This window comes from Heloderma suspectum, chromosome 1, assembly GCF_057233095.1.
Source record: "Heloderma suspectum isolate Gila_16-S chromosome 1, 16-S_ref, whole genome shotgun sequence".
NCBI classification, from domain to species: domain Eukaryota; kingdom Metazoa; phylum Chordata; class Lepidosauria; order Squamata; family Helodermatidae; genus Heloderma; species Heloderma suspectum.
In genome coordinates this window covers 326,802,101-326,815,064 of record NC_139458.1, presented here as the reverse complement: position 1 = coordinate 326,815,064, position 12,964 = coordinate 326,802,101, and positions in this window count along the sequence as shown.

The following is a 12,964-nucleotide window of genomic DNA, read 5'->3' as shown; positions in this document are numbered from 1 at the left end:
CAGAAATGTAATAAATGAATGAATGAATGAATGAATGAATGAATGAGGGGTCTGGCTGTAGAATGACCTTGTCACTATAAAAAATGCCTCTTTCTCAGGGTATAGTGTCCCTAGTTCTGAGACCCTTTTGGTCAAGATGATGGCCACCGGGAAAATGGTCTTTAAGGTCAGGATCTTGAGGGAGAACATTTCCAAGGGGTCAAAGGGCACTTTTATTAAGGCCTTCAAGACCATGTTCAAATTCCACTTAAGGAAACTGCACACTGGGGGATGCCACTCTGAGGAAGTGCCGGATATACAGATTGGTCCCTATTGGGCCCTTGTCTGAGCTATTCAAGATTTTAATGGAAACTTCCCCAATTTGGACTTCCCATACCAATACATGAACCAGATGACCAGCCAGATGGACGATTAAGAAATTTAATAAAATAAAATAAATAAAAATAAATAAAATGCAGTTATACTTTGATATTTGTACTTCTCCAAATTTTGTGGCACGGTTTGCCTACTAAAAGTATGTACAAAAATGCATATATTAGGGGAAAGTGCACACAAAATGTATACATTCAGGAAAATAGCATACAAAAATGCATGATATTAGGGGAAATTGAATGCAAAAATGTGTGTATCGGGCAAAAAGTCTTAACCTGGTGATGAAAAGACAACAGTGTTGGCACCAGGCAAATTTCCCTGGGGAGAGCATTCCATAACTGGGCTGCCACCACCAAGAAGGCCCTGTCTGTAGTAGCCACCTTCCAAGTTTAAGAATAAGGAGGTAGTACTGGGAGGAGGGCCTTACAGCACAGGTAAGAACACATAGGGAAAGCCTTTTCTGCAGTCTGAATGCATGGAGAACTTTATAGGTCAAAACTAGGACACTGAATTGGGCTCAAGAATAATCCGGAAGTCAGTGTAAGTGAGAGAAGACTAGATAAGATTGGAACATGTGGGTGCCAGGTGAGTCTCTGTCGGGAAGCCTTTGATTTTCCATAATCAGGGCACCTCCATCAAAAAAAGTCTTTTCATTTGTTGTCACATATTGTACCTCTGATAAAGGTGCCTGAGAAGGGTCTTGTCACACGATCTTAACACTCGAGCAGGTTGATTTAGGAAGAGGGGGTTCTTCAGGTTTTTTGGCCCCAAGTCATTTAGGGCTTTAAAGGTAAGTACCAGTGTAGTGAACTGAGTTGCCTAGAAGCAAATACACAGCCAGTGGAGTTATTTTAAAGCTGGTGTAATATGCACAAACCTGGCTGTACCAGTCAAAATTCTGGCAGTTGTTATTCTGCACCAACTGATGCTGCCAGTTGGGAAGTTACCAGAGCACAGAACACCATGGTTGGACTATCTCTGTCCAGAAATGGTTGTAGCTGGTGAAACCAGCTGAAATTGGCAAAAGGTGCTCCACGCCACCGAGGCCACCTGTGCCTCTACTGATCCACAAACAATACACCTGTTCTTTCAGGGCACATGCAACCTCATCCAAAACAAGAGAAGCAACTATTTGCCATATAATCATCCACCCACAGTACCTTTGTCTTGTCAGGATTCAATTTCAATTTATTGGCCCTCATCCAGCCCATTACCACATCAAGGTATCATTTCAACAGGTCTGTAGCAACACCTGACTCAGAGGACAAGGAGAAAGATCTAAGTTTCATCAGAATATTAATAGCACCTTACTCCAAATCTCGGGATAATCTCACTCAGGAGGTTCATATAAAGGCTGTAAAGCATGGGGGATAAAATGGTTGATGGCGATGATGATTTCAGTTTATGTGCCAAAGCTCTTATGGTGACATACATTATACCCAATATAATAAAATGAGTGATAAATCACTATGAAGAGAATTTAAAAATGAATAAATGAATGAATGAATGAATAAAAGCAGCAACAATAATTTTAATATTTTTAAAAAACACTTTAAAGATGGGTAAGATGGCTACAGGTTCAAGCTGAATCTCCCAAATGCTACTTTCTGGAACCAGCCATGCAGGTAGACATGGAACAACCATTTCACCATACCTCCCACTCCCAGAGTAAGTCCAGAAGGATACCATGCTGAATGGTACTGAAAGCCACTGAGAGATCAATGACTAGCTTGCATTTCCCCTGTCTCTCTCCATGAGGGTGATCAAAATTGTTTTAGTGACCAAATCAGGCCTAATCTCAGATTACTGATATTCAGTTTTATCAAAGTACCTGGAGTTGGATCAGCAGCACCTTTTTGAGTACCATGTCCAAAAAGGGGATATTTGTGACTGGGTGATAATTGCTACAATCATCAGGGTCCAGACAGGGTTTTTTTTTAAAGGAGAGGCCACAAAACTGTCTCTTTCAAGGCAGCTGGGACCACTCCCTTTCACATGGAGGCAAGAATCACCTCCTAGACTCACCCAGTCAGTCCCCTCTGCACAGATGTAATTAACCAAGATGGGCAAGGGTCATGTACACAGGTGGTACTTGGAGGGGTTCAGCTGACCTTGTCTACATCCTCAGGCTGCATTTCCTGAAGCTGATCCCATATAGCCAGAGCAGCCGGTACTCTGATAAGCATGGATATGAGAACTAGTGCTTTGGTGTAACAGTTACAGTGTTGGACTAGGACCCAGGAGACCCAGGTTCAAATCTCCAAACAGCTATGAAGCTCACTGGGTGATCTTGGACCAGTCACTATCTCTCAGCTTATCCTACCTCACAGGCTTGTAGTGAGGATAACATGGTGGGGGGAGAGAACTATGTAAATGTATATAGATGTAATAAATAGATAATCCAGTCATCAGGCTGCTGGTTCCTTTCCCATGATGTTGGAGGAGTCACACGGCCTCCCTTCCACCACATACCTTAGGAAAGATGTGATGTGAGAACTTCACACAGGCATTTTGATCCATATTTCTTTCTCTAAAAAGGCACACCTCTAAAAAGAGAAAAAAGAATGTGTTAAATCAGGCTACCGTGTGCATAAGAGTGAAGCTCTCCTAATTCACATTTCTTGAGGGTCCTGGAAGGAAGGATGATCCCAATTCTCCACCATGGAGGAAAAGGATTGCCAGCTGGGTGTCTGTATAAACTGGGCTTATGAATCTTTGCTGTTATTAATCGTGGTGCTGTGAAGAAGCATACTGAGGGATTTAATGGTCCCTGTACTGTTCTAGATATTTATTTGTGATATTTATATACTGCTAAATATAATAAAATCCCTAAGTGGTTTACATATAAATATTAAAATAACATTTAAAATACAGTATTAAAATTAATGTATGCTATTAGTTTCTTCTCAGAATAATAATAATGCAGAATTAAATCTGGTCATTGCACCAACTGACAATGTTATTTTAATAAGAACAATGCACTGAATAGCTGATCTGTACTAACCACACACAGGTAATATTTATTGCATGCACATGTGTGACAATACATCTGTTCCGTACTTCAGTATCAAACTGCTTGAAAGTATGCGGTGGTTCTTATTTATGGGTGTGTTTGAGCTGAGAGATAGAAATATGGCATCTGCTTTATATCAATCACTTTCCACATCCAATCCTAAGATGAGCTCTCTATCAGTGGGATGTAAAGGTCACGTGTCCCTTTTCTGCTGATGGCAGCAGATGAAGAACTCATTAGGTGCATCTTTGAAGAGAACGCAAGGGCTATAATTAAGGCATATATAAAAGTGTGATAATGCTGGGCTTACCATCATAATTTTAAGGAATAACCCACACAGCCCTGGTAACTTGGTGAAAAGGCTGATCTCCTGGTTCATGATAGACCCCTGAAGAAGAGCTCCCCTCCACCCCCTTCACTTTGGGATAGGTAATATTCATGCTCTGGTCTCTTTGCCACTCTAGTCTCCTTGCCTTTCTACATTTACTCTCCTGCCTCTGTAATGATCTAAAGTTACCCACATTGTCTTGGGCAAGATTTATTTTCATTTAGGTTCCGTTCTTTAACTCAGTTGCATCTTCATGTTGGCTTCTATTGTCCTCCAACTTCCTTTGCAGATTTAAGCAAACAATTCCTGGTTCCATTTGAATACTGCCCATCTATTTTTGTAATATTGTAAAACACATATCCAACTACTCTAAACTCTGGCTTGTTGTCTTGTTGTTAATTCTCCTTCTTAGAAACCTCCTTTTCCCATAGCATGCCATGACTCTGGGTTAAAGAGCCCAAGAGTTGCAATTTGGGTACATGTGAAGGCATGTGGTAAGAAGAATTTCTTCAGGGCCACTCTCAAACCACCTCCTTCAAGGCAGCCAGGACTGCTCCCTCTCATAAAGAGGCATTCACTATTTCCTGTACTAGTTAGTCAATCCCTTCTTATTAGATGTAGGTGAGGGTTGAGCCCAGAAGTGGTAGGTGGCACGTCTGATCTCAGAAGCTAAGCAGGGTCAGCCCTGGTTAGTACTTGGATGGGAGACGGCCTGGGAATCAGGCTTCCTGCATTGAGCAGGGGGTTGGACTCGATGGTCTTGTAGGCTCCTTCCAACCCTGTGATTCTATGATTCTACCTTATCCAAGTAACTTGTCCATATCCTCACCACAAGTGAAATCCATCCAGCAAAAAGAGGACTAAATAGTGTTCTGGCACATCCATAAACTGAATTGCAGAATGAGTGGCATCCAAACTGTGGCAGATGTAAGCAATTTTATTCATAAAGTGCTTGGCAGGAAGGTCACAGTGTACCTCTGAGGGCTCTTTCACATCACTTTGTGGGCCAAGCTGTAGAAGACCTTGAGGCAGTCAGAAAAGCTCCACCAGATGGCACCGCATAGACACAATGGTGACAAAGACTTGTTTCTTCACCACCCTCACTGTCACAGCATTGGCTTGAAAATGAACTCTTCCCTGTGTTCAGTAAAATTTACATTGGGTTTTCTGCCATTTGTATTGAAGGCATCTCCTTGCTTGCTTCATAGCTCCCAATTGTCCAGTAAGCCAAATTGCTGAACAGCAGAAAAGGGGACCTGTGCTTTTCTAGAACATTTTACATAGGAAAAAAAGAGGAGGCAGAATTGCAGCCAGATTCGAGGCATATTTAGAAGTGAGTGTCAAAAGTCTAGGTTGATGCTCCTCCATTTCAGTTTTGCACTGAATCACTGAATGGCAATCTTATGTGAACCTGAAACATCTGTCCAAGTACAACAGTATCTGAACTTTTTTTTTTATTACAGAAGTCTCATGATTCCTGGAAATTCTTCAATGATATCTTTGAGGGCTGATTTACATCATCATCTGTATCTCTTAATAACACATCACTTGATGATGCACAGCTGAATGTGTGAACTGGCTCCATTTTTTAAAAAAATGTATTGTGTTTTATATGAAAGAATGTGTTGGCCTTGTGATGGCTGCTTTACAGCTGTGAAGTGTAAATACTTAATGTTTCAGTGTCTGAGTGATGAGCATGCATGTATAAACTCACCTTGAATTTCTTCCAGGTGTTTCTGTGCTAGTTGGATTGTATGAAACCACATGGCGATGAGGTACCATAGTAGAGGCAGGAAGATGGAGGCAGATGAGGTAATGGAAGGATCTGCTCTGCCATTTACTTTATCTTAGAGTGGGCCTGGATAATTTGTGAGCCACCTTACATGCCTATTTTATTATCTTCTTGGCATCAGAAGGTCTTTTCATTCTCCCAGGCTTTTTAAGTTTTGAATTTTTATTTGGAATCTGTAGCTTTTATGAAGTGTTGGTCCTTTGGTATTTGTTGTTGTGAGATTTTATTTTGAAGTTCTTATTTTACTTGGATGTAAACTGCCTTTGAATTGTTAGGCTGAAGGGTGGTATATAAATGTAACCACTAATTACAGAAATGTTGAATGTAGCCTACTAGTCATGTATGGTGATCCATTATGAGCATACTGGTTTTGCAGCTTGCTTGGTCTTGCAAACAGAAGATTGTCAAAATCTTGAGTGTCTTTTGCCCTAAAATGAAGACACTTCTGTTTTGGTGGGCTTTTAATGTGTACATTTTAGCTTCTGCTTGTGTTAAAACCACTGCTTTTGTTTATTTGATTACTTGTATTATATTTTTATGATTTTCATTGTTTTGCCCTTGTAACCTGATCTGGGAAAGAAACTAAAAGAATGGGATATTACTACTACTACTACTACTACTATTATTATTGAATGATGGGTTACTTTTAGCTTGATGGATCCCAATTTGTATAGCCTGTTTGAGACACACACACACACACAGAGAGAGAGAGAGAGAGAGAGAGAGAAATCCAGTTGTAGGAATGCTTTTCTCCTCTTTCCTCTCCCCCATGCTCTTTGTTAATCTCCGGCTCCTGCATCCAAAAAGACACATGCACGTCTTTCAGTATTTCCACAGCCTTTCCAAGATGCTCTTGCCAAGCCATACTTCAGCCTGTCACCTTCCAGTTCCATGCAAACACCACACAGTCCACACATTCCTGTAGTGCAGTGGCAAGCTTTCGCATTTCTTTCAACAAGAAGGGTAGATTACTGTCACAGGAAACAAGGCTGAAGTCATTGCTGAAACTCACATTCCCCTCTTTCTGTTTGACACTTTGTTGCATGGAGGAGAAGGACTTGTCCTATAAGCGCATCTAATGGTGTTCCAATAACATTGGAGGAATGCACAATAACGTATCATTAATTCCATACGAAAGGATACTATTTATTCTCCTTCAATCCTTCCTACCACTTCTGTTTCTCCCCCCCCCCCCCCCGGAACAAGAAAATGCAGATATTCTTGCTCAGTTTATGCTTTGCATCCAGCGGGTGCTATGTTTAGTTTTTTCTACACTGCAGGCTTTTGCAAAACATTTTGCTCCCTGATGCGGAGCAACAAATGGCGCCCACCCACCCAAGTCAAGGTGCATAGCACCCAAAGCCAGCCAAGTTATTTTGGCACATGAGACATAAAATCCCATAGGAACCTCCCCCTCCCCCACCCCCTGCAGCAAAAACACAGCAATAACATATTTGCTGCCCTTTCATAACATCCAAAATGTGTTGACTGAAGTGGTTGTCTCACTTTGCCTAATGATAGGCTGGCCCTGGTTGCACTCTGCATATCAGTCTTAAAGATACTGGTTGGGATCCAGACAAAGTTAATCACTTGCTGAACACTCCCACTCCCCCAAACCAGCACAGGATTAACTTTGGCTGGATTGTGTTATGTGACATGAATGAAACTGGCTTCCATGTAAGTGTGCTTAAACTGCACTCCCCACATGCTCCACAGTAATTAGGGATATGGAGGAAGAAAGGAGGAGAAATGGGCATCAGTGTTTCAGTTGGGCATCACTCTTATTAGCAGGTAAATTGAAAAATAGTACTATTTTGAGGCACTGTTTATTTAGGAGACTGATGAGCCATGTGGATCAGAAATCTTACAACTTTTCTTGTTTAAGCTCAAAGCACAGTCTTGCACAATGTGATGGTGCATCACCATCACCATAACATTGCAGTAGCAATTACAACAGTGCCATGATCCAGTAGTTTGCTGCCCATACAGGGCTCCAGCATACACATGGCACTCTCCTGGGGCTTACCTATTCTAACTGACTTGGAGTTCTGTGTAATTAGAAGTCTGTGTGTGCAAAACAGCTCTTTCCACTGAAGGAAATGCAAAATACCATTTACTCTGGAGCTCTGTGTGTGGTTCAGGACTCTAGATCAGGTGCAGCATCAAAATATACTATGACAAACTATTGATGGGTTAATGACAGCATAAAATAGAGAGAGAGCATGTGCAAAGCTTTACTTCTGGTTTAGGTCTTGAACTAGCTAATACATGGAAAAAGTTGACAAGGAAGTCCTTATGAGAAAGTGTAAAGTTCTGCTAGTATCATGATGGAGTGGCCAACAGGAGTTAGCAACTTATAAAAACAGAGACAAACAAACAAACAAATGATACACACACAAAATGTGTGTATGTGTGCAGGGGATGGGGGTGGGGGAATCCATGAAGCTCCAGACCAAAGAGACCATTCATACTGTGAAAAAGTATCATCTTCATACACTGAGGATGTAAAGGAATGTTAAGGATGCATTCCTTGCATTTTTAGAAGTTATTAGTGAAATAACACAGCAAGGTGAATTACACTGAAATATTTTTCTAATCATTCCAGAAATCGTGGTCCAAGTTGTCATAGGGCTGGGTAAGTCATGAACTTTCGACCGAAGCTCAGATTGCTGGGAGACACATCCTCCTTGTTAGTTTCAGATGACAGTTCAGTGCGCTAGAGAGATCCACTTGTGTATAAAGAGGAGGACAGACGGAGGGAGATTTAGCACTGCATTTTCACAGGGGCAAGAAATTCCATCCATCGCAAATGTGTTTTGGCAGGCAGCCCAGCTCCTTGCCGAGCACATGATCATTCCTCGGCCTCCTATTTCTGGCCTGGATCTAGATCTTGGTGGTTTAGCAAACCATGTTAGAAGTTAAAATTAGGCAAGCAAAGCTGCAACACCACACACTTATCTCCAACAAAGGGAAGGCCAATTTGGAAAACCAAAAAAAGAAACAAGGGGGCTTTAAGAGTGGATGTCAGCATTACATACAATTTCTCTTTTCACTCCTGTGATTCAGCAGTATAAAAAAAATCTACCTGGGCTCCCTTTTGATATGCTATCTGGTTTTATAATAATGGAGACTGAAGTTCTGGAGTGATGGCAGCAGTTGTGACTCCAGGTTTTTAAGAGAACCTTGGGCAAGACACCCTCAGTAAACCCCTTCCCTCAGTGAGTCTGCCTTCTCACTGCCATTGCCACCAGCTGCTATTGGTCCTCATCCTCTTTCTCATCCTACCATTTGCTTGTTTGACAGGCAGAGAGCATGTACTGCTCCTCCTTCTCACCACTACCGTTGTCTGGGGATGAATGAGAGGCAGGTGAACAAGCAGATTGCAATGGCAAAGAGGAACTCCAGGGGCTCTTGTCAGTGGGCCCCTTCTGGAGTGTGGTCCCTTGGCAGGTGTCCAACCATTCCTACTCGTGACACTGGCCCTGGATGACAGGAACAGAGAAGGCTGCCCTATGCGAGGAGAGTGGACTTCCTTCCCTAGTTGGATGCTCCCTTATCTTCAGTGTGTCTTTGCCTTTGAGAGCTGAGTCACAGAGACATGATCAATGTTATGCATGCAGTGATCCTAATCCTCATGTGGTCAGGTCACTTGAATAATATTCCTCATGGGGTGACTCTCCACATTAAGGTGATTGATTATGCCAGGAGAATGGCAACCATTGACCTGTATGGGAGAAACTAAAGGAGGGCCATTGAAGAAGCTATTTAGTTGGGAGCAAAAACGACTTCCATCCTGTGGCGACCCAAGCCTTTGAAGATTCAGCTACCTGCACAGTCCTGCCCTGGGATCTGTCTCTTGATCATGTTAGAGTGTGGCAGGGTATTGAGAGAATGGAATGGAATGCTTGGAACTGGGTTTTATAGAGAGACATCTATCCCTCCAGGGGTAGACAACCTGGTGCTCCTCAGATGATTTGGACTACAACTTCCATTAGCCTCAGCCAGAATGGCCAGTGGTCATGGACTATGGGAGTTGTAGTCCAAAACATCTGAAGGGCAACAGGTGTTATTTCATGTCAGCCGTTACCTGTGTAAGCTTTATGTAGGCTTCTGATAATCAAAATGCTTTGGAGAAGTCTTGCCATTTTCATCAATGAGTGTAAGGCACTCTGTTCTGAGGGCTGGCATAGTTGGATATGTTGCAGGCATCTGGGGCATTTGGTACAACAGGCTACCAGGAGCCCTTGTTGTAGCACAATGAATAGGGAAGTAGTACCTGATCTGCAGGCACAAGAGGAAACTCTACACATGGACATCACCAGATGGTCAATACTGAAATCAGATTGATTATGTCCTTTGCAGCCAAAGATGGAGAAGCTCTTTACAGTCAGTAAAAACAAGACCTGGAGCTGACTGTGGCTCAGATCATGAGCTTCTTGTTGCAACATTTCGGCTTAAGTTGAAGAATGTAGGGAAAACCGCTAAACCATTCAGGTATGACCTAAATCATATCCCTTATGAATATACAGTGGAGGTGACAAATAGATTTAAGGGATTAGACCTGAGAGACAGAGTGCCTGAGGAACTATGGACAGAGGTCCATAACATTGTTCAGGAGGCAGCAACGAAATCCATCCCAAAGAAAAAGAAATGCAAGAAAGCAAAGTGGCTGTCTGATGAGGCTTTACAAGTAGCTGAGGAAAGAAGGCCTTCTTAAATGAACAATGCAAAGAAATAGAGGAAAACAACAGAATGGGAAAGACTAGAAATCTTTTCAAGAAAATCGGAGATCTCAAGGGAACATTTTGTGCAAAGACAGGCATGATAAAGGACAAAGAAGGCAGGGACCTAACAGAAGCAGATGAGATTAAGAAGAGGTGGAAAGAATACACAGAAGAACTATACAGGAAAAATCTGAATGTCCCTGATAGCCATGAAAGTGTGGTCACTGAACTTGAGCTGGACATCCTAGAGAGTGAAGTCAAGTGGGCCTTAGGAAGCATTAGTAACAACAAAGCTAGCGGAGATGACAGTATTCCAGCTGAGTTATTTAAAATCCTAAAAGATGATGCTGTTAAAGTGCTGCACCCAATATGCCAACAAGTTTGGAACACTCAACAGTGGCCACAAGACTGGAAAAGGTCAGTTTACATTCCAATTCCAAAGAAGGGCAATGCCAAAGAGTGTTCAAACTACTGTACAATTGTGCTCACTTCCCATGCCAGCAAGGTGATGCTCAAAATCCTACAGGCTAGGCTTCAGCAGTATGTGAACCGAGAACTACCGGAAGTACGAGCAGGGTTTCGAAGAGGCAGAGGAATTAGAGATCAAATTGCCAACATTCGCTGGATCATGGAGAAAGCAAGAGAATTCCAGAAAAATGTCTATTTCTGCTTCATTGACTATGCTAAAGCCTTTGATTGTGTGGATCACAGCAAACTGAGGCAAATTCTTAAAGAGATGGGACTCCAGACCACCTTACCTGTCTCCTGAGAAACCTGTACGAGGGACAAGAAGCAAGAGTAAGAACCGGACATGGAACAACCGATTGGTTCAAAATTGGGAAAGGAGTACGACAAGGCTGTATATTGGCGCCCTGCTTATTTAATTTATATGCAGAGTACATCATGAGAAACGCCGGGTTGGATGAATCACAGGTCGGAATTAAGATTGCTGGGAGAATTATCAACAACCTCAGATATGCAGATGATACCACCCTAATGGCAGAATGCGAAGAGGATCTAAAGAGCCTCTTCTTGAGGGTGAAAGTGGAGAGTGCAAAAGCTGGTTTGAAACTCCACATTAAAAAAACTAAGATCATGGCATCTGGCCCCATCACTTCCTGGCATCTAGAAGGGGAAGAAATGGAAGCAGTGACAGATTTTACTTTCTTGGGCTCCAAGATCACTGCAGACGGTGACTGTAGCCATGAAATTCAAAGACGCTTGCTCCTTGAGAGGAAAGCTATGGCAAACCTAGACAGCATAGTAAGAAGCAGAGACATCACCTTGCCGACAAAGATTCATATAATCAAAGCTATGGTTTTCCCAGTAGCAATGTATGGCTGTGAGAGCTGGACTATAAGGAAGGCTGAGCGCCGAAGAATCGATGCTTTCCAACTGTGGTGCTGGAGAAGAATCTTACGAGTCCCCTGAACTGCAAGGAGGTCAAATCAGTCCATCCTAAAGGAAATCAACCCTGACTGCTCATTGGAAGGACAGATATTGAAGCTGAAGCTGAAATATTTTGGCCACCTAATGCAAAGAGAAAACTCCCTGGAAAAGATCCTGATGCTGGGAAAGATTGAAGGCAAAAGGAGAAGGGGATGGCAGAGGATGAGATGGCTAGATAGCATCACCGATGCAATGTATATGAATTTGAGCACACTCCGGGAGAGAGTGGAGGACAGGAAGGCCTGGTGTGCTATGGTCCATTAGGTCACGAAGAGTCAGACACGACTTAACGACTGAACAACAACAACAACTGCAGGCCTTCTAGTTCAAGACTTATGGGACTGGACAGTAGTGTTGTACTGAATAAAGTACATTTTTTAACATAATACCTCAGTTCCTGGAGCCATTATTTTGTTATGACACCTCACTGGACTGGTGAGGTCATTTAACTATCCTTCCATCTAGTGTAGTGGAACTTCCCACCCATGAAAAGCAGAATGTGAGTGCCTACCTTGAACAGTCTGCTATCCACTCACCCACTGGCACAGAGAATTTTGGTGGTAGAATGAGGAGATAGTGATGGTGGGTTAGACCATACTGGTACTAGGAAAGGTCCATCAGCTGTTGCACTTCAGATGCATGTTGGTGTGCTACCAACTTACTCAAACTGCTCAGTGCTATGCTATTTTTGTTACAACAAATGTTCACTGATGTGCAACCACAATTGGTTGTGAATGCAACATCAATCTTGCACTGTGTCAATACTGGGGTTATTTGGTACCTCACTATTCTTCCTTAAACAGGGGCAGATTATCTCACAACTCAATCATAGCCATTCCCTCATCAACTTTACAACTTTGGCCAGCTGCCATGTGGATTTCTTCTCCTTATATCTTTGTAGAAAATCTGTTTTCCAATTAATTCAAATAAACACATGCTTTAGTGAAGATCTCCCCATTGTTCCAGTCCCCTTCCTGTGTGGAGTCCTTGCAGAACCAAATGACCTCATCTGGCCATGCATCTTTGACTGTATGTGAGATACAAATGTCATCTATATACAGCAGCTACTCACGTATCTCTTTTGGCTGACATTACTGATGTTTCTTATTACTGGTTCTGGGTGTTGACTAAGAGCTACTGCCATGGCTTTGAAAGCAAATCGCAGAGGATTGTAGCCAAGGTTAGCTTTACAACTAGGCAGCTGTAGGCTTTGTAGAGTACAGAACCTTTGCTGCAACAACACATCAAAGAGACATTTCCTTTTCCAATGTATTCCATGGGGCAGC